Source organism: Eurosta solidaginis, chromosome X (assembly GCF_040869045.1).
Source record: "Eurosta solidaginis isolate ZX-2024a chromosome X, ASM4086904v1, whole genome shotgun sequence".
Taxonomy (NCBI): domain Eukaryota; kingdom Metazoa; phylum Arthropoda; class Insecta; order Diptera; family Tephritidae; genus Eurosta; species Eurosta solidaginis.
In genome coordinates, this window is record NC_090324.1 from 125,298,310 (window position 1) to 125,323,375 (window position 25,066).

Below are 25,066 nucleotides of genomic sequence, written 5' to 3' on the forward strand. Positions count from 1 at the left end.
GTAAGGGTCGTTTTTAATGCGTCGTGCCCAACTTCCAACCGCACGAGCCTGAACGATGTCCTACACACAGGCCTAGTACTTCAAGCCGGCTTAACCATACTACTTCTCCGATGGAGATTTTTCAAATACGTCTTCAACAGAGATATTGAGAAGATGTACAGGCAAATCTGGGTAAAGGAAAACCAAACCCAATACCAACGAATAGTCATCGCACATATTACGAAACAGCATGTACGTCTATGACGTCCTTGCCGGGGGGCATAGCATCGAGTCCGCAGTTACTGCTCGCGATGAAATCAGAGCTCCATTAAAGTCAGCAGGATTCCCTCTTCCGATTGCAGCAGGATACTACTAGGAATACCCAAACCTCAACGGCTTACGGAAGACTTTCTGGAGTTCGAGAACGTGAGCATGGTAAAAACCCTAGGAATCCGTTGGGATGCGCATTACGACCACTTCTATTTTACCGCGAAATCGATCGCAGATCAGGATGTATTAACGAAGAGGGCGATACTATCTGCCATCGCCAAACTCTTCGACCCATTAGGCAGGTTCGCTCCAGTTATCATCGTAGCCAAGATCCTAATGCAGAACATTTGACTGGAGGGGACGGATTGGGACGAAACGGTATCGTCAATCACTCGAGATCGGTGGCAAACCTTTATGCAGGAGTACCCCGAGATTAACCAGATTCGTATCCCACGTTGGGTACACTTCACCCCAACCAACGATATAGAAATTCACGGCTTCTGTGACGCTTCCGAAAAAGCCTACGCGGCTACGGTTTACGTGCGAGCTAAGATCAACGATAGGATCTACGTTAGTCTACTCATGGCAAAAACGAGGGTGTCACCAGTAAAAACAATTTCATTACCACGATTGGAATTATGCGGTGCCGTCTTGCTGGCTGAGACTTTGGAAGCTGTGATGGAGAACCTGAATTTAGGCACATTCAACATTCACCTACGGACAGATTCGACCATCATCCTAGCATGGATTCGAAAACCCCCTTGTTCCTGGTCAACATTTGTAGCTCACAGGGCGACAAAAATCGTGGAGAAAGTAGGAACTAAAGCATGGCATCATGTCGAGTCCGCATCAAATTTAGCGGACTTAGCCAGCAGAGGACTTCCAGCCACGGACCTAGTCAACAACTCTTTGTGGTGGCAGGGACCTTCTTGGCTGCAAGAAGGCAAAGCGGAATGGCCATCTCAAGACGGACAGGATTATCATACAAATATAGAAGAGAAACGAGTGCAAGTGCATTCAGCAATAAACAGCAACAACGGAGAGATTCTCGATCGGTTTTCGGATCTATCACGGGCACTGCGGGTAATCTCCTACATCATAAGATTCTCGAATAGAAGTCATTCAAAAACTAAAAGGTCCTTTCGCCTGACGAAATCAAGGCTACGACTAGCCGTCTCATCACAATCAACCAGAAAAACCACTATGCCGAGGAAATGAATTCTATGAGAACTAGGAAGCCCATCGCGGCGAAAAGCGAAATCCTTTCTCTAGACCTTTTTATCGACGAAAATAATGTCCTACGAGTGGGGGTCGTCTCAACGCATCCAGGAATGTGCCCGTAAACGAGCGTCACCCGATAATCCTCCCTTACGCCTGCCTACTCCCCGATTTGTCCACACCATTTCCCCACATGGCGGAAACCAACTCATGCTGCGGCTACTACGCACGCAGTATTGGATACGGCGGGTCAAAAACATGATCCGATCCACCATTCATAACTGCAAGGCCTGCACGCTATTCCGCAATTGCTCCCCGACGCAACTCCTGGGAATTCTCCCTGTGGAACGCACTACCTTTTCTCGGGTGTTTACCAATACCGGGGTGGATTTTGCTGGACCGTTTGACATCAAGTCTTAGAGCGGATGAGGATGCCGCATGTCCAAGGGTTACGTGTGCCTATTTGTCTGCTTTGCGACTAATTCGATCCATTTAGAGGCGACTAGCGACCTCAGTACCGCCGCGTTTCTAGCAGCGTTTAGTCGGTTTGTCGCCAGACGAGGATGCCCGAAAAATCTTTACTCCGACAACGAGACGAACTTTGTCGGAGCGTCGAGGGCTCTCCGCTCAGAGTTCAAGGCATTCCTCGCTGTTGCGCACGACCAAACCCTCTCCCACCAAACCCTCACATGGTATTTCATCCTTGCAGCTGCTCCTCATATGGGCGGGCTGTGGGAGGCGGGAATCAAGGGTTTCAAAACTCATTTAAAAAAGATTGCATCGGATCATAAATTTACTCTCGAGGAGTTTAGAAACCTCCTGTGTAGGATTGAAGCATGTCTAAACTCCCGACCCCTAAGCCCATCTTCCAATGACCGTGCAGCTTGGAGCCACTTACCCCCATACACTCCTAGCGCCACCCGAGATTGATGTCAGCGAGAATCGCGCATCACTCGTCAATCGATGGGAAAAACTTAAGGCGCTGCATCAAACCTTCAGAAACGCGTTAAGTGGAAGCATCCACAATCAAACCTCAAGCAGGGGGACCTAGTCGTCATTAAAGAGGACAATCTGCCTCCGAACGAATGGAGACTAGGTCGGATGGCCAACCTTCTTTATGACCCCGATAACCGAGTTCGATTTGTCGAACTGGAGACGATAAGGGGACAAACCGCAAGGCCAATTACGAAATACCACCCTCCAGTGAAGGTGCGGAAGATTTATAATTTCAAACCGCTTAACCCAGCTCTCGTTCACCAGGAACGAGGCCAACAAACCGCTTAACCCAGTTTTCGTTTACCCAGAACGAGGCCAACCACCAACCCCTACGCAGATCCACCATCTTCTACAGAATACAAATACACCCACCAAAACCGTAGGAGCTCTGTCAAAGTGATACAGATATCAACTCTCCAAAACGAGTGATTTTTTTCTCCAATATGCACAGAGATTTTCTTCATTGTTATAAAAAATCATAATACCCAGAAGAACGGTTTCTTTGCCTCAAATGTGGCTACACCGCTTGTGTTTACACGTATCTTGTTTCTTTTCTCGACCAAACGTATTTGAATTTGGCTCGCTATTTCAAAAACTTTATACAATTGCTACCAAGTGCAGGTATTCCGTACATGCGGATATCGTACACCCCGCACCCACCCGAAGTCATCTGACTCGGCCACACAAAGAAAAGGAAAAATGAAGGAAGTAAAAAAGGGAGAACCTCAGCGAGCTCTACTGCACCATGGTTGCAAAATACAATAGCGTGTCGCTACCCTTCTCAGCATATGAGAAAAAAATAACACATTTTATCAAAATATGCAAATGTACCTCTGCACCTCGCCTGGGTGCATGAAAATGCATTTCGTTTCCTATGCGCCGCGATCAGAAATTTCAGCATCAATATTTTGTACTTCGTTAGTCTAAAACAGGATTCCGCTACGTTAAGGAAACCTAAAGCGAAACAAAAGTAGAGAAATGAGAGAAGTTTTATAATTGTAATGACGAAAAATACCTGCTTATACGGTGAAGTTCTTTATCACCATTTGGACAAGAGTCCGTCACATTGTGCTTAAAATACTCACATACGCGTACCTCATCATTTGTGACTAATCCTGTGAGAACGGGCAGGTAATGGATATCGCATCTCCAATTTGCATGCCAATCAGCCTGTTTTCACGATGAGTATGTCAGTCGCGTATCGACAACCCCCTTTCGAACATAAAATATTATTTCGTGTATAGTGTATTATTTCATATTATATTTAACCGAAAATGGTTTCAATTGAAATCCATCTGTTGCTGATCGTTTAGTGCATTGTTGATATAATAATCATATATTTAAGGTAGAGTATACCGCACATACGGCACCTCCACATCTTCACCATCCTCGTCATTGCAGCCTATTTCAAAGACCAATGAACGTTCGTGTGACTCAATAAGTTTTTTTGATACACGACGGACAACTTCAGTCATTGGTAGAGGCAAACGTTCTGCACATTTAGCCTTCGGCATAAAGAACGAACAAAGCATCGATACGCCCTGCGACAAAATCGTTTTTTGAAGTTTCTCTTTCCTTTCAAAGTAGTCGAGGAATTCTTTTAAAGTCAATTCGCCAGCAACTTCATACCGATTCCACAACTTCCACTCTTTGCCATAATATGAACTCTTTGCAGCGGGCATGGGCTCCGAGAATGCAACAAAAAGGCAGTGCCAAGTTCGCAAAGGCATTTTTGAATTTATGCATAGACCGGTTTCCTAAAATTAATTTCATAACCTCTAGGACAGCCAAACCAGAAACAAGTGATGTGGTGGTTGCAATGGCTGGTATAATTTTTCCAGCAATTAACTTCGACTTGTGACGATCAGCTGGAGGAATCTTGTAATTAGTAGCACGCAGGTTAGATGCAGCAACTATAAAGGCCATATGTAGGTTATTATCACCGTCCTTTTCAAATTCCAAGGGTTTAACCATAAGCGGAACCTTGCTTTCACGTAGAGCTTGCAATTCTGTTAAAATTTTATTTACGCGATCCTGATCTACGTCTGAGCTATCGAAATTATTAGCTGCGGCTACTGAAGCACTTTCATTGGTTTAAATTTTTACACCTGAGCGCGGTTTGAACTCTGGCACCGCGATATCCTTAACAAGAAGTGCTACTTGCTGTGTATAACGAACTTGTTCAATACCATACATTTCCGCGCGCAAGTTGGCAGCTGCATATATATAATCTAAATTTAAATGATCGTTGATATTAAAAGCTAGTGGTTGGAGCAGCGCTTTGGACCGGACCAAAAGGGTTGCCCACTCGAGGTTACTTGAACAGGTGGGAAATTATACAACAACTGTTTAATTTGGTTTGCGTAATGCTCTTCTCAATGATTACAAGCCCATTTTACGCAATCTAAGAAATTGCTGGATCTTTCAGCGATAAGCGCTTTCGTAACTGATTCCAAAACCTCTAATGGCCGAATACCCTGTAATTTTATAATGCGTTCAATGAAATTTGGATCTGATAAATATTGTGCAGCATTCTCCGCTGATTGGGTAAATACACCTTCAAACATATCGCGAGCCCACTGCAATGTATGTTCAATTGCATATGGGAAATTCTTCAATGTACAAATAGGGATACTCTTTTCTGGTGAATCTTGAGTTGAACTATAAGATTCAGCTAAAAATGGTACAATCACTTGTACATTTCCCATTGTGCCCAGAGTTCCAGACTCTACTAAAGGCAAACGGTTGGATACGCATTTGCTATCTATATAAATACGTGCATCAACCACAGTCAGTTTTCCAAAGAATTCTTCAGAAAATACTTATCCCGAAGCATGGGAAATCCGGTATTTGATTACACCATATCCTGGACAAAGTCATTACCGGAGGCCAAGTGGTTCTAGAAAGCTGAAACGAAATATGAGAATAGCCGATTAGAGAAAATATGCAAAATCAAAAAAAAAAACATACTTACCTAAACCACGTTTCGTTGAAATGAAAACTCATTCAAAAATGTCTGTGTACTCATTTCCATGAATGAATAACATTTTTAATGAACAAAAAAAAGTGTTGCTATCCGTATGACTCTTCTTTTTTCGTCTCTTAAGCGGCGAACACATTGTATGGGATACCATGGGACCACAATTCGAATCCGTGAGATCTGATAAGCCCGACTAGTCATACGAGCTAGGAAGGTGCCCGACACAACTTACCAACATCTATGTTTCGGACCTCAAAAAAAAAAAAAAAAACAACAAAATTACAAAAGAGAAAAGGGGTGGGGGAACAAATTTTGTATAGTCCAATTACCTCCAATTAAGCGTGTTTTACAAAAATGGAACAAATAATCAGATATATTTATAATTTACTAATAAATATATATTTACAAAACTGGGGAAAAAAGGAAAAAAAAATCGTTAAGACGAACACGTTTTCGCTTCCGATGTAACCACAGCGAGGAAGCCGAAGGGTATCACTTCCCGCAGCTGCATCTATAGAGTGCGAAACTCATGTGGCGATTGAGGTGGGCCTTCAACGTGGTAAAGTAGCTGAGCGTGTGCCCACACAGTCGGCACACAAACTCTTGCCCGCCAGCAGAATCAGCGCACACCCAAAAGACCCCCATCGCACATTAGGGAAGAGTATCCAAAATAAAGAAAGGAAACCACAATCCGCATACTTACATGCTTGTTTGGACAAAACCTGGTACACACTCGTCACTGGTCACGCTTTAAATGCCGTCCCTGTGCACAAACTTAGTAAACACAACAAGGCGGCACTACAGTAACACCAGACGGACATCAGCAAAATGTGCAAAACCCAAAGAGTTGATAAAATGAACAGCGGTCGATGGCAAGCTTATCAAAAAAAAAAAAAAAACACGAAAATACCTTAAGGTAAACAAACATTCTTTACCGAAATACCACAAAACAAGGAAAAAGATGAAGATTGTTCGAAAAGATTATCAAAGCTTACGACGCGTCGGAACTCAGACATCACAGCTGTATCATTCAAATTTGTGGAAGAGCTAACAGCTGACAGTTCCACAAATTACCACGCCCGGTAATGTAGGCTATCCCCACCAGGGTTGTGTTGAAATCAACAAAGACACCAGAACTTTGTGATTTTCACACAAAATTGCCAAAATCAACACAAATAGTGTTCCAAGTCTGCTATTGAGGGATACTTTACACCTGCAGCGCATTTTGTTTTTACGACGTCGTCTAAACGGCAATATTATTAAACAGCTCTGAATTACAGAAATTGAAAATACACGGGTTTACCGTAATATCCTATTCTACACAGTTAATAGCGTATATAAACGCGTAGTGCCTGCATTAGAAAAACAACAAAAAATACAGTTTGCATTTAGTTTATGCTCAATAATTTTATTTGCGGTTGAAAACATTTATCAAAAAAAATATACTTTTAGGCGTATTTAAGTAAAAGGTTTATTAAATATAACAGTAGTTTCAACCACTACAAACATATCATTATATCGGCAGAATAAATTAATAAAATTATTCGTTCCACATAAACCCTTTTTCTCGAGAACGCCAACCACAATTTCAGCCAATTAAATTCCTAGTATCCGCACATACGTCACTCAACCCCTTGGAATGCAAAACAAATAATAACAAATTCCCGTTCCAGAATGACGGGCTTCTCGGTCAAACGCAACAAGACGGGGCAACGCGTTGACTCCTTCATCGTCTCCGGCAGGTTGTGTCAGAAGAACCACTGCATACGACTATGCCCGCTGTACAGGGGAATGTCGGCAGAAGAACGCCTCCGGGTCATCCAAATACACCGACGCTGCCCCAGTTGTTTATCGCCGTTCCATCGGCTGGAAATATGCCCTAGCCGCGACCGTTGCCACCGCTGCCGGGAACCAGACCACACTACGCTGCATATGGAGGATGAGCAACCGCAGCCACGCCCTACCTACCACGACGAGCACGACGAGGAAGCAACCGCTGACAAGGTGCTCTCTATACACATCACGGAGGACACCCGATCATGGGCACAACAGGTAGCAGATGAGGAGGAAGAGATCGTCAGAAGTGCCGCAGCCCTAGCCATCGCCCCACCGACCAGCGGAGAAGCACGACCCTTCCGAACGCTGCTTCAACATGAGAAGCGGAAAGCAATCCCGGACCGGAAAAGCGTCCAGGCACAAAAGAAACACGGGGATGGCGCGAAGACACGTCCTTTCCGCCCATCGCACCGCAATGCCATTGGGCGCCGGGGCGGCGCGGAGCCGCGTCCGTTCCGCTCGAACCGACGCTGCACTGACAAAGAGGCCCCGTACCCGCCACGCAATGAAGGTACCACAACAAATATAGCTCCACATCAGATGATCTCTACTGGATTTATAACAGGGCGATTGCAGGAAACCCACGTAGCGATGACGATCACCCGATGCTTCATAGCTATCGCTCCCTCAGCGATTGTACGAATAGAGGCAGGGGGCGCCTTCATTTGGTGCGCGGACTGCTTGATCCTTGCGCGCCGACTTCAGTTACTGACGCGCACCTATCCCATGACCTCCAACTCGAACGGCTTAACACGGCAAGACATACGAAGTGTACTTTAGTGTTGCGCGGCAAATATAGAGTGACAGATAGAATCACGACACAGGCTACCGTGGTAGCATGGCATACACGTCTGAACCCAACAGCGACGATTGACTCCTGGGTCGCCGCGGGATTCCAATTCATGAAGCTCGCTGACCCGACGTTTTATCGATCCGCGCCGGTTTTACTGACTCTCTGTGCCAACGTCTACGCCAACATCATGGTCAGTGGCACAACCCCGGGAACGGTAAATGGGCTCCTTATGCAGCCAACAGTCTTTGGACTGGTTATTTCAGGAGCGTCCCAGCAATAACGTTCTAGTATCGCTCTTACAACTCCATCTAGGTTTATATACTATAGAATTTTTATGCCAATTAGAAAAAATTTACATCCAATTAACAAGGTGCATTAAAACCAAGCAACCCCACGTACATAACTACTAATCTATTCTTTTCCATCCACAGTGTCGTTCAGAGAGGCTGCATCATTGGAGACAGGGATGTCCACCGGAGATCGTACTTAGCATACATCCATACATACATATCATACTTTCAGCATTTAGTATCTCGTGCCTGTGGAAGGTTGCTGGCGTAATCGACGGGTTCTGCGTTGCTCGTCGCAAGGGGGCTGGCATGTTTAGGCCACCGGCCTAAATATTTCGGACCACCCTAACGCGCGCATTAGTTTATCATATTATTGACCGGTAACGGCTAACGCCCGCCGAGCGCTAACTTCGAAGGGGAAAAAACTCGACGAAAGTTGGCTATCGACAGGTGGCGCGGACTTTTTCTCGGTAACACTCTTTCACTTCTTTTTCGGAACGTTCGAGCGCCAGCAGCCATCTCACAGGTAAGCTAAAAGCAACCATTTTCCTCATTTCCCAATTTAATAATTTGAGATTTTCATTTTAATTAATATTTGCAATTAATAAATCTCTCGTAAATGTGAACTTGTCCAGTGCATTGGGAATTGTGCATTGTAGTAAATTAATAATTTGCGATTGCCACTTAATTAATATTTGCAATTATTCATTTCCATAAATTGGCATTTGCCAATTGTATTGTGAATTCCTTATTCTTTCTAAGTACAACGATTAAGTTCTCTTCTTGTTAATATAGTGAATAAAAATTGTTATTGCGCGATATTAATTCTCCTTTTTTTACTTTTTTTATTTGCGACGCACACGCCCGACTCCCCCGGGTTCACATTGCCCCGCAAACACCAAATTTCGCGGAATACACTAGGATACTAACAAGGCTTAGTAAGAAAAATGTCATTTTCAATTGGACAGACGACTGCGAAAAATTTTTTAACTACCTAAAAGATGCATTAATTAGTCCAAATATCCTACAATATCCCGATTTTGATAGAGAGTTCTGTATTACAACTGACGCAAGTGGTTATGCTTGCGGTGCTGTGCTAAGCCAAGAGTATGAAGGAAAACAATTACCATTGCCTATGTCTCAAAATCATTAACAAAAGGCGAAATAAATAAAGCCACGATCGAAAAAGAATTGGCGGCCATACATTGGGCCATTATATATTTTAGACCATATGTTTATGGCAGAAAATTCACAGTGAAAACAGATAATCGACCCTTAACATATTTATTTCATTATTTCGTCTAAATTAAATAGAATTAGATTAGATTTGGAAGGGTATGACTTTGGGGTGGAGTACATAGCTGGAAAAGATTACGCGGCAGACGCTCTGTCACGAATAGATATCAATGATTTGAAAAAAAAAAAAATGCCAGCATGTAAAATAATGAAAGTTACGACAAGATCGGAAACTAAAAAGAATTCCAGCAATAACAGTAATAAAAATGAAGAGAAGAAAAGTCACAAAGAGAATCCTATAGTATATGAAGCGCTTAATAAATGGGAAGTAAAAAGACTAGTTCAGCTCGTTTTCAATCCTCCGAAATTATATTTCAAAAAAGGAAAGAAAATTTGTAGTGAAATAAATTTAGATAATCAAATTGCCGGCAATTTAAAAATAAATAAAATGCAGTTGTCCTTAGGAGACAAATTATTTAAGTATACTCGAGTAAATACATTTAAAGAGATTGGTACCAAAGTTCTCAAAAATTTAGCCGTTGCTTTAACTCCGGAGGATATGCATGTGAAGCAAAATGATAAAATTTAAAAGATTCTTCAAAAATATCACGATGATCCTGCTAATGGTGGCCACCCAGGAATCAATCGTATAACTAATAAAATTAGACAAAAATATTACTAGAACAATAAGAAAAATGATATAAGAAAATATATAAAGAAATTCGTAAATTGTAATAAAAATAAAATTAACAAGTAAGGAAGGTTAAGTTCGGGTGTAACCGAACATTACATACTCAGTTGAGAGTTATGGTGGCAACATAAGGGAAAATAACCATGTAGGAAAATGAACCGAGGGAACCCTGGAATGTGTTTGTATGTGTATCAAGTGAAAGGTATTAAAGAGTATTTTAAGAGGGAGTGGGCCATAGTTCTACACGTGGACGCCATTTAGGGATATCACCATAAAGGCGGATCAGGGTTGACTCTAAAATTTGTTTGTACGATATGCGTATCAAATGAAAGGTGTTAATGAGTATTTTAAAAGGGAGTGAAAGGGGTTAATGAGCCTTAGTTCTATAGGTGAACGCCTTTTCGAGATATCGCCATAAAGGTGGACCAGGGGTGACTCTAGAATGCGTTTGTACAATATGGGTATCAAACGAAAGGTGTTAATGAGAATTTCAAAAGGGCGTGGGGCTTAGTTCTATAGGTGGACGTCTTTTCGAGATAACGCCATAAAGGTGGACCAGGGGTGAATCTAGAATGTGTTTGTACGATATCGGTATCAAACTAACGGTATTAATGAGGGTTTTAAAAGGGAGTGGTGGTAGTTGTATAGGTGGTCGCCTTTTCGAGATATCGGCATAAAGGTGGGCCAGGGCGGCTCTAGAATGCGTTTGTACAATATGGGTATCAAACGAAAGGTATTAATGAGTATTTTAAAAGGGAGTGGGCCTTAGCTCTATAGGTGGACGCCTTCTCGAGATATAGCTATAAAGGTGGACCAGGGGTGACTCTAGAATATGTTTGTACGATATGGGTAACAAATGAAAGGTTTTAATGATTATTTTAAAAGGGCGTGAGGCTTAGTTCTATAGGTGGACGCCTTTTCGAGATACCGCCATAAAGGTGGACCGGGGTAACTCTAGAATGTGTTTGTACGATATGGGTATAAAATTAAAGGTAAAGGGTGGTAGTTGTAAAAGGAAGTGGTGGTAGTTGTATATGTGAAGGCGTTTTCCAGATATCGACCAAAATGTGGACCAGGGTGACCCAGAACATCATCTGTTGGATACCGATAATTTATTTATATATATAATACCACGAACAGTATTCCTGCCAATATTTCAAGTGTTTTTTATTTTGCCCTGCAGAACTTTTTCATTTCATTCTACTTAATATGGTAGGTGTCACACCCATTTTACAAAGTTTTTTTCTAAAGTTATATTTTGCGTCAATAAACTAATCGGAATACCATGTTTCATCCCTTTTTTCGTATTTGGTATAGAATTATGGCATTTTTTTCGTTTTTCGTAACTTTCGATATCGAAAAAGTGGGCGTGGTCATAGTCCGATTTCGGGCATTTTTTATACCAATACAAAGTGAGTTCAGATAAGTACGTGAACTGAGCTTAGTAAAGATTTATCGATTTTTGCTCAAGTTATCGTGTTAACGGCCGAGCGGAAGGACAGACCGCCGACTGTGCATAAAAACTGGGCGTGGCTTCAACCGATTTCGTCCTTTTTCACAGAAATAAGTTACCGTCCCAGAACCTAAGCCCCTACCAAATTTCACAAGGATTGGTAAATTTTTGTTCGACTTATGGCATTAAAAGTATCCTAGACAAATTAAATGAAAAAGGGCGGAGCCACGCCCAATTTGAAATTTTCTTTAATTTTTTCATTTTGTTGCACCATATCATTACTGTAAAGATATACAATTTTTTGTTAAAATTTGACTTTAAAAAAAGTTTTTTTTAAAAGTTGGCGTGGTCGTTCTCCGATTTTGATAATTTTTATTAAGCATACATATAGTAATAGGAGTAACGTTCCTGCCAAATTTCATCATGATATCTTCAACGACTGCCAAATTACAGCTTGCAAAATTTTACATTACCTTATTTTAAAAGTGGGTGGTGCCACGCCCATTGTCTAAAATTATACTAATTTTCTATTCTGCGTCATAAGTTCAACTCACCTACCAAGTTTCATCCCTTTATTCGTCTTTTGTAATGAATTATCGCACTTTGTCGGTTTTTCGAAATTTTCGATATCGAAAAAGTGGGCGTGGTTATAGTCCGATATTGTTCATTTTAAATAGCGATTTGAGATAAGTGCTCAGGAACCTACATACCAAATTTCATCTAGATACCTCAAAATTTACTCAAGTTATCGTGTTAACGGACGGACGGACGGACATGGCTCATTCAATTTTTTTTTCGATCCTGATGATTTTGATATATGGAAGTCTATATCTATCTCGATTCCTTTATACCTGCACAACCAACCGTTATCCAATCAAAGTTAATATACTCTGTGAGCTCTGCTCAACTGAGTATAATAAAAATTAAAAAAACCTATTGATTTTGACTGAAACACCACCGAAGGCGTTCGAAATAGCACAAATAGGTACAATTGGACCATTACCGAAACCATTAAATGAAAATGAATACGCTGTTAATCTGACATGTGATTTGACTAAATACCTAATTGCAATTCCTATACAGAGCAAACATGCAAAAATAGTAGCCAGAGCCATATTCGAAAATTTCATCTTAATTTATTGAAGTATTAAAACAATAATTACGGATATGGGATCTGAATATAAAAATAGCTTGGTAAAAAACCCCAGACTTACAAATTTTTACAACAAAATACGGTAAGCCAATTATGCAATTATGAGGCTTACGATAAATAAATTAAAGCGGCTAAAGAAAAACAAAAGATTAGTTATGATAACAATATTCACTATAAGAAATAAAGTGTTAGTTAAAAATGAAGCAGGCCATAAGTTAGATAGTAGATACAAAGGCCCTATAAGGTAGAAAATACCAATAAAAAAATAATCTTACTATAATCCCTATAAGGTAGAAAACATAGATAGAAATAATAATAATTACGCTTTAAGAAATGAAAATAAGAAAATTTTAATGCACAAAAATAGACTTAAATTACTTAAATAAATACATTTTATCTCGACTTAAATATTCACTTTACTCACTCATAAATTTTAAACATGTACAAACAAACATATAAATCAATAAAATTATTGTACACAAAATAGGCACAAATCATTAAAAATAAAATCATTTAATTTTTTACTATCATAAACATAACCCTATGCTTAAGCAAAATGTTCAAAAGAAAAGCAAAAATACAAAGTAACAACAACAATGTAACAAAAATGTACCGCATGAATAAATATATAAACAAATAAAAATCTGAAATAAATAAAAATTACCAAAAGCCATTAAATGAAATAGAATCGCCAAAGATTCTTTTTGAAAAGGGAGGTGTAATGTATCAAAAGTGAATGCATACATATCTACACACGTAAACGCGCGGTGTCTAGGTTGTTTAGTCTGTAACTAAGAATTTGCCAGGCATGCTTAACGAACGAAACGATATCATTTCGTTACGATAATCAACGTTAATAAACGAAACGAAGTCACTTCGTTTCGTTTATTAACGTTAAGATCGTCGTTCGTTAAGCATGCCTGGAATTTGCTGACACTGCGTATTCCTCTACTCCAACATTTTCACACGCTTTCAGCAAGTGCATTGAAGCAACTTATGAATGTGTGTACGAATGTGTAAGCGTTCGCTTGGCTACATGACTTTTGTTAGACTTAGTAAGAATGTAAGAATTAGAGTAAATATATATATATGTATTTAGGAAACATTAGAACAATAAAACCTGACTGCAGTCTTTTTTGGTACAACTTTTATCACATAACTCTTTTTCAATAATATTTATGTTAACAAAATCAATTTAATTTAAATTAGAAAATTATATCAAAACTAAACATCCAGTTAGGAGTGTAAAATATTGTACTATTCGTAGAAATTGTTATACATAAAACAGATACAGAAAAGTAAATTAATAAAAGATAATACAATCTAAGATAAGTAAGTAATTAATAGTTTCATAGGTGGCCAATTTAAGCAAATTATGTTGAAAAATATTGATGAATAATTTGTCTATACTTCATTTAGTTTATACGGTTCTTTGTGGCAGCCGGTATGGAATTCCAAGTGCGTATAGTATTTACAAAAAAGAGTTTTGTTGCAGCCACAAAGTTTAAAATCGGCACGATTAAATCATTCAAACTACTAGACCTAGGAAAACCAAGCTTTTCATATAGATAAGAGGGCGTTTTTGTGGCAATCAGCTGAACGAGAAAAATACAACTTCTCGCTTTCAAATAAACATGGATTTCACAACCAAGAAGCTTAGTTCTCCAAGCAGAAATATGGTCAAACTTACATAGGCCATATACATATCGCGTTATGTGGTTGAACGCAACATCAATTTTATGAGCGGAACAGGAATCTAATTTATTGTATACCAACTCTGAATGGGTTATTATCGGCAACAATAGTTGAGCTGCAAGTTTTTACGTATGGCAACTGGCGTAAATATTGACGACTGTCTTAGACTTCGGAGGGTGCAGTATACCCTCTCTACCATGAAATTAATATGATCAACGCAAGTAAGACTAGAGTTAACAACAAATTCCAGGTTTTTAACCTTGTTAACAATTTTAATCACGTTGTTATCAGTATGTATGATAGGTAGATTACCAATAACGATCTTTTTCCTTGATATCGGTAATACAGAAAACTTAATTGCGTTGAGGCAGAGACCATTTTTGCTAGTCCAGTGCGACACTTTCAACAAATCTCCATTTAATTTAGCGCAAAGGTCACTGGTGTTACTAATACTATCAGATATGTACATTTGCACATCATCAGCATAGGCATGCATTCTAACGTGCCTGCACTCTAGGAAAATGTCATTTAGAAACAGGCTGAATAATAGGGGTCCAAGGATGGAACCTTGTGGAACTCCCAGAGTTAACAATTTTGACTGCGATATTTCGTAGCCCGTGCTTACTTGCTGGCATCTACCGGTCAGATAGCTATCCATAATCTTCACTGCATTTCCACTGAATCATAAATAGTTTCTAAGTTTGTTACAGAGTCAAAAGCTTTCGAAAAATCTAATAGACAAAGCAACGTGAGCTGATTTTTATCAAAAGGCACCCACATATCGTCCAATATTTTCAACAACGTAGTTGAGCAGCTGTGCTTGGCTCTAATTAATTTGAGGCTTTTAAAAGGGAGTGGTGCTAGTTGTATATGTGAAGGCGTTTTCCAGATATCGACCAAAATGTGGACCAGGGTGACCCAGAACATCATCTGTTGGATACCGATAATTTATTTATATATATAATACCACGAACAGTATTCCTTCCAATATTTCAAGTGTTTTTTATTTCGCCCTGCAGAACTTTTTCATTTCATTCTACTTAATATGGTAGGTGTCACACCCATTTTACAAAGTTTTTTTCTAAAGTTATATTTTGCGTCAATAAACTAATCCGAATACCATGTTTCATCCCTTTTTTCGTATTTGGTATAGAATTATAGCATTTTTTTTCGTTTTTCGTAACTTTCGATATCGAAAAAGTGGGCGTGGTCATAGTCCGATTTCGGGCATTTTTTATACCAATACAAAGTGAGTTCAGATAAGTACGTGAACTGAGCTTAGTAAAGATTTATCGATTTTTGCTCAAGTTATCGTGTTAACGGCCGAGCGGAAGGACAGACCGTCGACTGTGCATAAAAACTGGGCGTGGCTTCAACCGATTTCGTCCTTTTTCACAGAAATAAGTTACCGTCCCAGAACCTAAGCCCCTACCAAATTTCACAAGGATTGGTGAATTTTTGTTCGACTTATGGCATTAAAAGTATCCTAGACAAATTAAATGAAAAAGGGCGGAGCCACGCCCAATTTGAAATTTTCTTTAATTTTTTCATTTTGTTGCACCATATCATTACTGGAGTTTAATGTTGACATAATTTACTTATATACTGTAAAGATATACAATTTTTTGTTAAAATTTGACTTTAAAAAAAGTTTTTTTTTAAAGTTGGCGTGGTCGTTCTCCGATTTTGATAATTTTTATTAAGCATACATATAGTAATAGGAGTAACGTTCCTGCCAAATTTCATCATAATATCTTCAACGACTGCCAAATTACAGCTTGCAAAATTTTACATTACCTTATTTTAAAAGTGGGCGGTGCCACGCCCATTGTCCAAAATTTTACTAATTTTCTATTCTGCGTCATAAGTTCAACTCACCTACCAAGTTTCATCCCTTTATTCGTCTTTTGTAATGAATTATCGCACTTTGTCGGTTTTTCGAAATTTTCGATATCGAAAAAGTGGGCGTGGTTATAGTCCGATATTGTTCATTTTAAATAGCGATCTGAGATAAGTGCTCAGGAACCTACATACCAAATTTCATCTAGATACCTCAAAATTTACTCAAGTTATCGTGTTAACGGACGGACGGACATGGCTCATTCAATATTTTTTTTCGATCCTGATGATTTTGATATATGGAAGTCTATATCTATCTCGATTCCTTTATACCTGTACAACCAACCGTTATCCAATCAAAGCTAATATACACTGTGAGCTCTGCTCAACTGAGTATAATAAAAATTAAAAAAAACCTATTGATTTTAACTGAAACACCACCGAAGGCGTTCGAAATAGCACAAATAGGTACAATTGGACCATTACCGAGACCATTAAATGAAAATGAATACGCTGTTAATCTGACATGTGATTTGACTAAATACCTAATTGCAATTCCTATACAGAGCAAACATGCAAAAATAGTAGCCAGAACCATATTCGAAAATTTCATCTTAATTTATTGAAGTATGAAAACAATAATTACGGATATGGGATCTGAATATAAAAATAGCTTGGTAAAAAACCCCAGACTTACAAATTTTTACAACAAAATACGGTAAGCCCATTATGCAATTATGAGGCTTACGATAAATAAATTAAAGGGGCTAAAGAAAAACAAAAGATTAGTTATGATAACAATATTCACTATAAGGAAATAAATAAAGTGTTAGTTAAAAATGAAGCAGGCCATAAGTTAGATAGTAGAAACAAAGGGCCCTATAAGGTTGAAAATACCGATAAAAAAATAATTTTACTATAATCCCTATAAGGTAGAAAACATAGATAGAAATAATAATAATTACGCTTTAAGAAATGAAAATAAGAAAATTTTAATGCACAAAAAATAGACTTAAATTACTTAAATAAATACATTTTATCTCGACTTAAATATTCACTTTACTCACTCATAAATTTTAAACATGTACAAACAAACATATAAATCAATAAAATTATTGTACACAAAATAGGCACAAATCATTAAAAATAAAATCATTTAATTTTTTACTATCATAAACATAACCCTATGCTTAAGCAAAATGTTCAAAAGAAAAGCAAAAATACAAAGTAACAACAACAATGTAAGAAAAATGTACCGCATGAATAAATATATAAACAAATAAAAATCTGAAATAAATAATAATTACCAAAAGCCATTAAATGAAATAGAATCGCCAAAGATTCTTTTTGAAAAGGGAGGTGTAATGTATCAAAAGTGAATGCATACATATCTACACACGTAAACGCGCGATGTCTAAGTTGTTTAGTCTGTAACTAAGAATTTGCTGACACTGCGTATTCCTCTACTCCAACATTTTCACACGCTTTCAGCAAGTGCATTGAAGCAACTTATGAATGTGTGTACGAATGTGTAAGCGTTCGCTTGCCTACATGACTTTTGTTAGACTTAGTAAGAATGTAAGAATTAGAGTAAATATATATATATGTATTTAGGAAACATTAGAACAATAAAACCTGACTGCAGTCTTTTTTAGTACAACTTTTATCACATAACTCTTTTTCAATAATATTTATGTTAACAAAATCAATTTAATTTAAATTAGAAAATTATATCAAAACTAAACATCCAGTTAGGAGTGTAAAATATCGTACTATTCGTAGAAATCGTTATACATAAAACAGATACAGAAAAGTAAATTAATAAAAGATAATACAATCTAAGATAAGTAAGTAATTAATAGTTTCATAGGTGGCCAATTTAAGCAAATTATGTTGAAAAATATTGATGAATAATTTGTCTATAGTTCCTTTAGTTTATCCGGTTCTTTGTGGCAGCCGGTATGGAATTCCAAGTGCGCATAATAATTTACAAAAAAGAGTCTTGTTGCAGTCGCAAAGTTTAAAATCGGCACGATTAAATCATTCAAACTACTAGACCTAGGAAAACCAAGCTTTTCATATAGATAAGAGGGCGTTTTTGTGGCAATCAGCTGAACGAGAAAAATTCAACTTCTCGCTTTCAAATAAGCATGGATTTCACAACCAAGAAGCTTAGTTCTCCAAGCAGAAATATGGTCAAACTTACATAGGCCATACACATATCGCGTTATGTGGTTGAACGCAACATCGATTTTATGAGCGGAACAGGAATCTAATTTATTGTATACCAACTCTGAATAGGTTATTATCGGCAACAATAGTTGAGCTGCAAGTTTTTACGAATGGCGTAAATATTGACGACTGTCTTAGACTTCGGAGGGTGCAGTATACCCTCTCTGCCATGAAATTAATATGATCAACGCAAGTAAGACTAGAGTTAACAACAAATCCCAGGTTTTTAACCTTGTTAACAATTTTAATCACGTTGTTATCAGTATGTATGATAGGTAGATTACCAATAACGATCTTTTTCCTTGATATCGGTAATACAGAAAACTTAATTGCGTTGAGGCAGAGACCATTTTTGCTAGCCCAGTGCGACACTTTCAACAAATCTCCATTTAATTTAGCGCAAAGGTCATTGGTGTTACTAATATTATCAGATATGTACATTTGCACATCATCAGCATAGGCATGCATTCTAACGTGACTGCACTCTAGGAAAATGTCATTTAGAAACAGGCTGAATAATAGGGGTCCAAGGATGGAACCTTGTGGAACTCCCAGAGTTAACAATTTTGACTGCGATATTTCGTAGCCCGTGCTTACTTGCTGGCATCTACCGGTCAGATAGCTATCCATAATCTTCACTGCATTTCCACTGAATCCAAAATAGTTTCTAAGTTTGTTACAGAGTCAAAAGCTTTCGAAAAATCTAATAGACAAAGCAACGTGAGCTGATTTTTATCAAAAGGCACCCACATATCGTCCAATATTTTCAACAACGTAGTTGAGCAGATGTGCTTGGCTCTAAATCCCGATTGAAAGGGTGAAAATAGTTTGTTATTTTGGATATGAAGGGTAATTTGTTCCGCTAGAAGTCTTTCAAAAACTTTCAACAACGCAGGTAAAATACTTATAGGGCGAAAATCATTTGGTGAGTTTGCAAGTCTATTTTTGGGCACAGGCTTAACTATGGCATCTTTCCACAGCTCAGGGAAGCACGATGTTGTGATACAATGTCGCTGAATTTCTGGCAACTTTAAATAAGTTCCAACAAGGTTCAGTCCGATGTTTTTTCCATTCCCGGTATGCCTTGTTGCGTTTCATTATTGCCACAATAATTGCACTGTTTTATACCACGCACAGGATGAGGACTTTCACTTGGACTTTACACACGTTCAGGAACATGATTATCAAAAGCTTCTTGTATTTCACTATTCAGGAAACTAAGCTTTTCATTAGCTGTAATAAGATTCCAACATTGACACCAATTTACATTAGACAGATCAGAAAATAATGCGTAATGATCCAAGAAACGGTAATCTCTAAATGTAATTGAATTACTTGTATCACATTGGCCAAAAGGCAGATCGAGGGTACAGAACAATAAGTCATGGTCGGATATAAAGGAAATTTGATCAAATTTCAAATTAGCCGAGGGGTCAGATGTGATAAAATAGTCAAGTAAACTCGGAGAGCTGTTTTTACCATATCTCGTAGGAGCACGCATTTTGACAACATGTAAGTCAATACCCGATATCTCATCCAGCAAATTAACTGTACGCATATCCCTTACAAGGAGATTCACGTTAAAATCACCACAAACAAAAAGGTTATCATAGTTCAACAGGTAGGAGGACAAAGTATCAAAAAATGGATCAAGACTAATACTTTTATGAGGGTTGTACACCCAGGAAATAAGACATTTTATGGAATTATCGTACACCTCCACCAACAGATATTCCACATTACTACTCAAGCTATCAGACATGGTAATAGGCCTAATGTGCATGTTTTCCCTTGAATAGATAGCCACTCCTCCTCCTTTTTTGTTGTTCTGTCATTTCTGAGCAGCTTATAATTGGCAATGTTAACGTGAGAATCCTCCAAACTCTTAAGAAACCAGGTTTCTGTAACGCATATAACAGCAACGCCTGATGACTCAAATACATATCTAATAAAGTCCATCTTCTCAACGTTCAAACTCCAGGCATTAAAGTGCGCAATCTTGAAACCTCTATTTTGCTGAGACAAGACTTTAACCATAATACGGCTATTATCGCCAGCCCCACCTATTCTGTTATCACGAGGCATTTATAGAAGTAAAATCTATATACAAAAAGATAAACTTAAATGGGCCATCTTTACATAGGACGAAAAAATTTATGTTTGTGACAACAATACCTATGGGCTACTTAACATGTTTGGACTAAAGCTATGTACTGGCTTGTATATATTTGCGTAGTTCGCTGAGCTCAGAAATATTTGCCGGAGGAGAGGTTCTTGGGTCTATTACATAAACAGAGCCACGCACAGTAAAAACGGAAACAAGAGCACCAGCCCGTCTTAACTTTATCGCTTCTTGTAGGATTTTTCGGCTTTGAAGTGACAAACTCTCAAATATATTGAAGCGTCCTTCAAGCGCGACTGCTTCAAGAGATACCGCGGATCTTGCTCTCCTTCTGTAATCACGGAAAGCGTGCAGAGTTCTATTTCGGTCCATTGTAGAATGAAATTTTATAATTATAACGGTATTTTGCTGCGACTCTGACCGCCTAACTCTGAAAATGTCACGTATTTGCGGTGCAAGAAAATCTATCGAAAGGCAGACCTGATTGAAAATGCTTTTTAGATTTTCCCCTTCAGAGAATGGCACTCTTAAAATCACTGCATCTTCTGCAAACTCCGCAGGTTTCTTCTCCACACTTAGGCTTTCCATCTGGCCTTTCAGAGTTTCCACTTCGCTTCTATATTCGTCTACTTTACTCTCTAAGTTTGAAATACGCGTGGCAGAGTCATCAGCTTTAGCAACAAGCACAGCAACTTCTTCGTCAATCCTCTTATCAAGTTTTTTCTCAAGATCTGTTATCTTGAACGAGAGACCCTCATAAGCAAGTCGAGCTTTTCAGACTGCTTCTGTAGTTTTTCTTCAACGTCGCGAAGTGCTGCAACAACAGTTGATAATATTGCAATTTCCCCAAGCTTGGCTGCTTTAGGAACTGGGGAGCCTTTGCTTGCTCGTCGCTTTTGCGCAGCTGGAGCACCAAAAGACACAACTTGCCAGGAAATAAGAAATAAATGTATGAGTTATTCTCCAAATAAATATGTAGGTATGTATTAAAATCGATCAAGCCGCGACAGGTGGCGCTCACAGCAGTAGGACACAGCAACAGGTTAAGAAGTGGCGATGACAGATAAACTTGCAGGTGATGAAATGGAACAGCTGACGTTAACAAAACAAGCAAAGTACATACATATAGGAGTACAAGCAGCGGGAGCTTTTGTATTTATGTTTTTTTTTTTTTTTTTGTTTAAAGCATTTTTTTTTTTGTATTTGTGCACGTATATATATTTTTTGTTTGATAGAAATCAACTTTTTAACTTGATGTAAAATCAAATAATATGCCACGACGATAATAATATTTTACGCAGTCCAACCGCTGGTTAATCTAAAATATTTGGCAATGCTATTTTGCGTTAAACTTAATAGATTAAAGCATTAAACAATATAAAAACAGCGACCCACTCAAACACGTCCACTCACACTCAGTTGTTGTTTATGTAGCAACTCAGTAGCACATAAGAAATGAATGAATTATAAAGTACTAGCAGACTGGCAGACGTTGTTCTGCCCTAATTTTGGCCTATCTGCATACGTTTTAATAAGCTTTTTCCGTATAACTCTGACCTACCCCTCTACACTTTTTCCTAATCTTTTTGTTCACTCCTCCCTCCGTCTTTTTCGCTTCATCTCCATCTTCGCCTCATTCTATCTCGTTCTCAGTCTCCTTCTCTCGTTTCTCTTCTCTCAAGTTTTTCTCCTTCTTCTTTATCTCTTATTGCCAGTCCCAGAGGGCAGTATGTATTTTGTTCCAGTCCTATTCCGAGTCTCAGTCCCACTCCGAGTCTCAATCTCAGTCCCAGTCCCAGTCCGTCTCTGGTATACTTGCCGGAAAAAAGCATCGTAATTACTAATATAGGCAAATTTATATACGAAATTTCAGGCAAATCGAATAGGACGTATGTAAATAGGTATGTGGGTATTATTAATTCTTGTATCTATTTCGGCTTCGCATGCATATTTGTAAGTTTTGCCAGGTTGATGCGATTAAATCGAATATCGCAATGAACTTTAGAGCTGTCAGCAACAGCTTTCATTTGATATCCGTAAAACACACACATTCTAGGGGTATCCGGGTCCATGTTTTGGCCTATATCTCGAGACCCTAGTCAGTCAGCGGTGTAAAACTTACTCTGTATTATAGCACACATCAGCAGCTTCAATTTGATACCCATAATATAAAAACACATTCTAGGTGTATCCGGGTCCACGTTTTGGGTCATATCTCGAGACCCTAGCCTCCCAGTTGTATGAAAATTATCCTGTACTATAGCACTCATCAACAGCTTTCATTTGATATCCATATTGTATAAACACATTCTAGGGGCACCCGGGTCCACGTTTTGGGCTATATCTCGAGACCCTAGTCTCCCAGTTTGGGATTTCAAAATCAACTAACCATCATCTCTCCTTTCAGTATCTTTCCTAAAAATTTCATGGCAATCTTTCTATCCGGTCTAGAGTTATGGAGTGACAATCAAAATGTACACTTCATTTTATATATATAGATAAATACACTGAAGTTTTTAAAATAAAGAAAATTTGGTATTCGGCACTCGAGGGTGCCTCTATCGAACTAAAACATTTGATACATTATACAATATTCACAATCATACTTAAGTTTGCACTCACTCTATTATTTACCCTTCATGATTTGCACATATTTGAAGTTGCCTAAATAAATTATTATAACTTTGTCGCTCACATTAAGCGGTTCGTTCGTTTCGTCATTTTTTGGAAACATATAATATTGCCGCGTTTGCAATTGAATAGCAAGGAAAAATCTCCTTGCTGGTACATAATTTTGGCGCCCAAACCTGAGGCAGTGTATAATCACGAATAAAAAATAAAAAGCTAAATCTTTCTTTCGCGCAATTATTAATCGCAGAAAATCGCCGATTGTAATTAAAAAAAAATTAAAGTTTCATCATATACCAACAACAATCAATTCGCTGGACATCATAAGCATAAAAAAGGCATATTCGGACATTTCTGTCACATCAGGTGCGGTAATTAAACACTGGGAAGGCAACAAAAACATTCGACAAAAAGCGTATATAAATCCATCGCTTGGTATGTATGCATGAAATTTATTTACCCAGCCAAATACAGTCCTTTGCTTTACTTTGCCGTATTTTCGTACGATCTAAGTTCATTTGCCCTACCAATCAAAATTGTTGTTGCTGTAAACCGGCGTTCTCCCGTTAACCTGCATACATTCCTCATTTTCTCTAGCAAAACTCTGCACTGCTAACTTTAGTTACCGTCGCATTCCCTTTGCTATTTCGCAGTCGCTGTATTTGCCTTCGCTGCCAGTACAAGTCACCGTTGCACTTTGCTGCATTTTCGTTTTCGTCGCTGTCGTTGTTTCTGTCATTAAGACCGCCGGCAGTTATTGTCCATCACCTTATAATACGGTCACTCACCAGAGCATACCCACCAAAAAATCATGTCGCTAGAAGAATGCAAGCGTAAGCGCTCTAATATAAAGCGAAATGTTTCGCGAATCAAATCAATTGTAGAATCAGCTAAGAATTCGGATATTAAATTGGCCAATGCAGAGATACAGTGCCGCTTAGGTATTTTGGAATCTTACTTCAAGCAAGCGTGTCGGTTCAAGCTGACATTGAAGGCTTAGATCCCAGCGACAACGACCGTGCAGATTTGGAATACAGCTACGTCGCAGTGGAGCTAAGCATTCAAGTGGAATTAGGGGAAGATACAAACAGCACTATACACTCTCCCGAAACATCCACTGCAGCTGCAACACCATCGTCCCATTTACCACGATTGTCGTTACCAACATTTAGTGGCGATTATGCCGACTATAGAAATTTTATTACATCGTTTACCCAACTTTTTGCTCGTGAGCCGAGACTCACAAATATTGAAAAATTCAATTGTTTAAAAGGGTCAGCACTAGAAACGGTCAAGGCATTTCAAGTCACTAATGAGAATTATCCCAAGGCTTTAGATAGATTTAAAGAATGTTTCAATAACCCAACTCTCATATTCCTAAAAGACATAACATCATTATTCACATTACAATCCGTCGAAAAACAAAACCCTCAACAACTTCGCAGTTTATTAGATAAGGCTTCAGCCATTCTCAGCTCATTTGAGTCATTGGAAAACAGCACCAACATTGCACATGCAGTACTAATTTATATCGTTATAAGAAAATGTGAACAAGCACGTAAAAAGTGGAATGAGTTCTTCGATTATAAATCACTCCCGACATGGTCCCAATGTACCCAGGTATTAGAACGCCATTGCAAGTTTCTTCACTCATC

General features: G+C 38.6%; 1 pseudogene; it reads right to left on the reverse strand.

The window, feature by feature from the left end:
- Positions 1 to 3,803: 3,803 nt before the first annotated feature.
- Positions 3,804 to 6,088, reverse strand: LOC137235132 (ubiquitin-like modifier-activating enzyme 1; annotated as a pseudogene).
- Between the last annotated feature and the right edge of the window lie 18,978 nt (positions 6,089 to 25,066).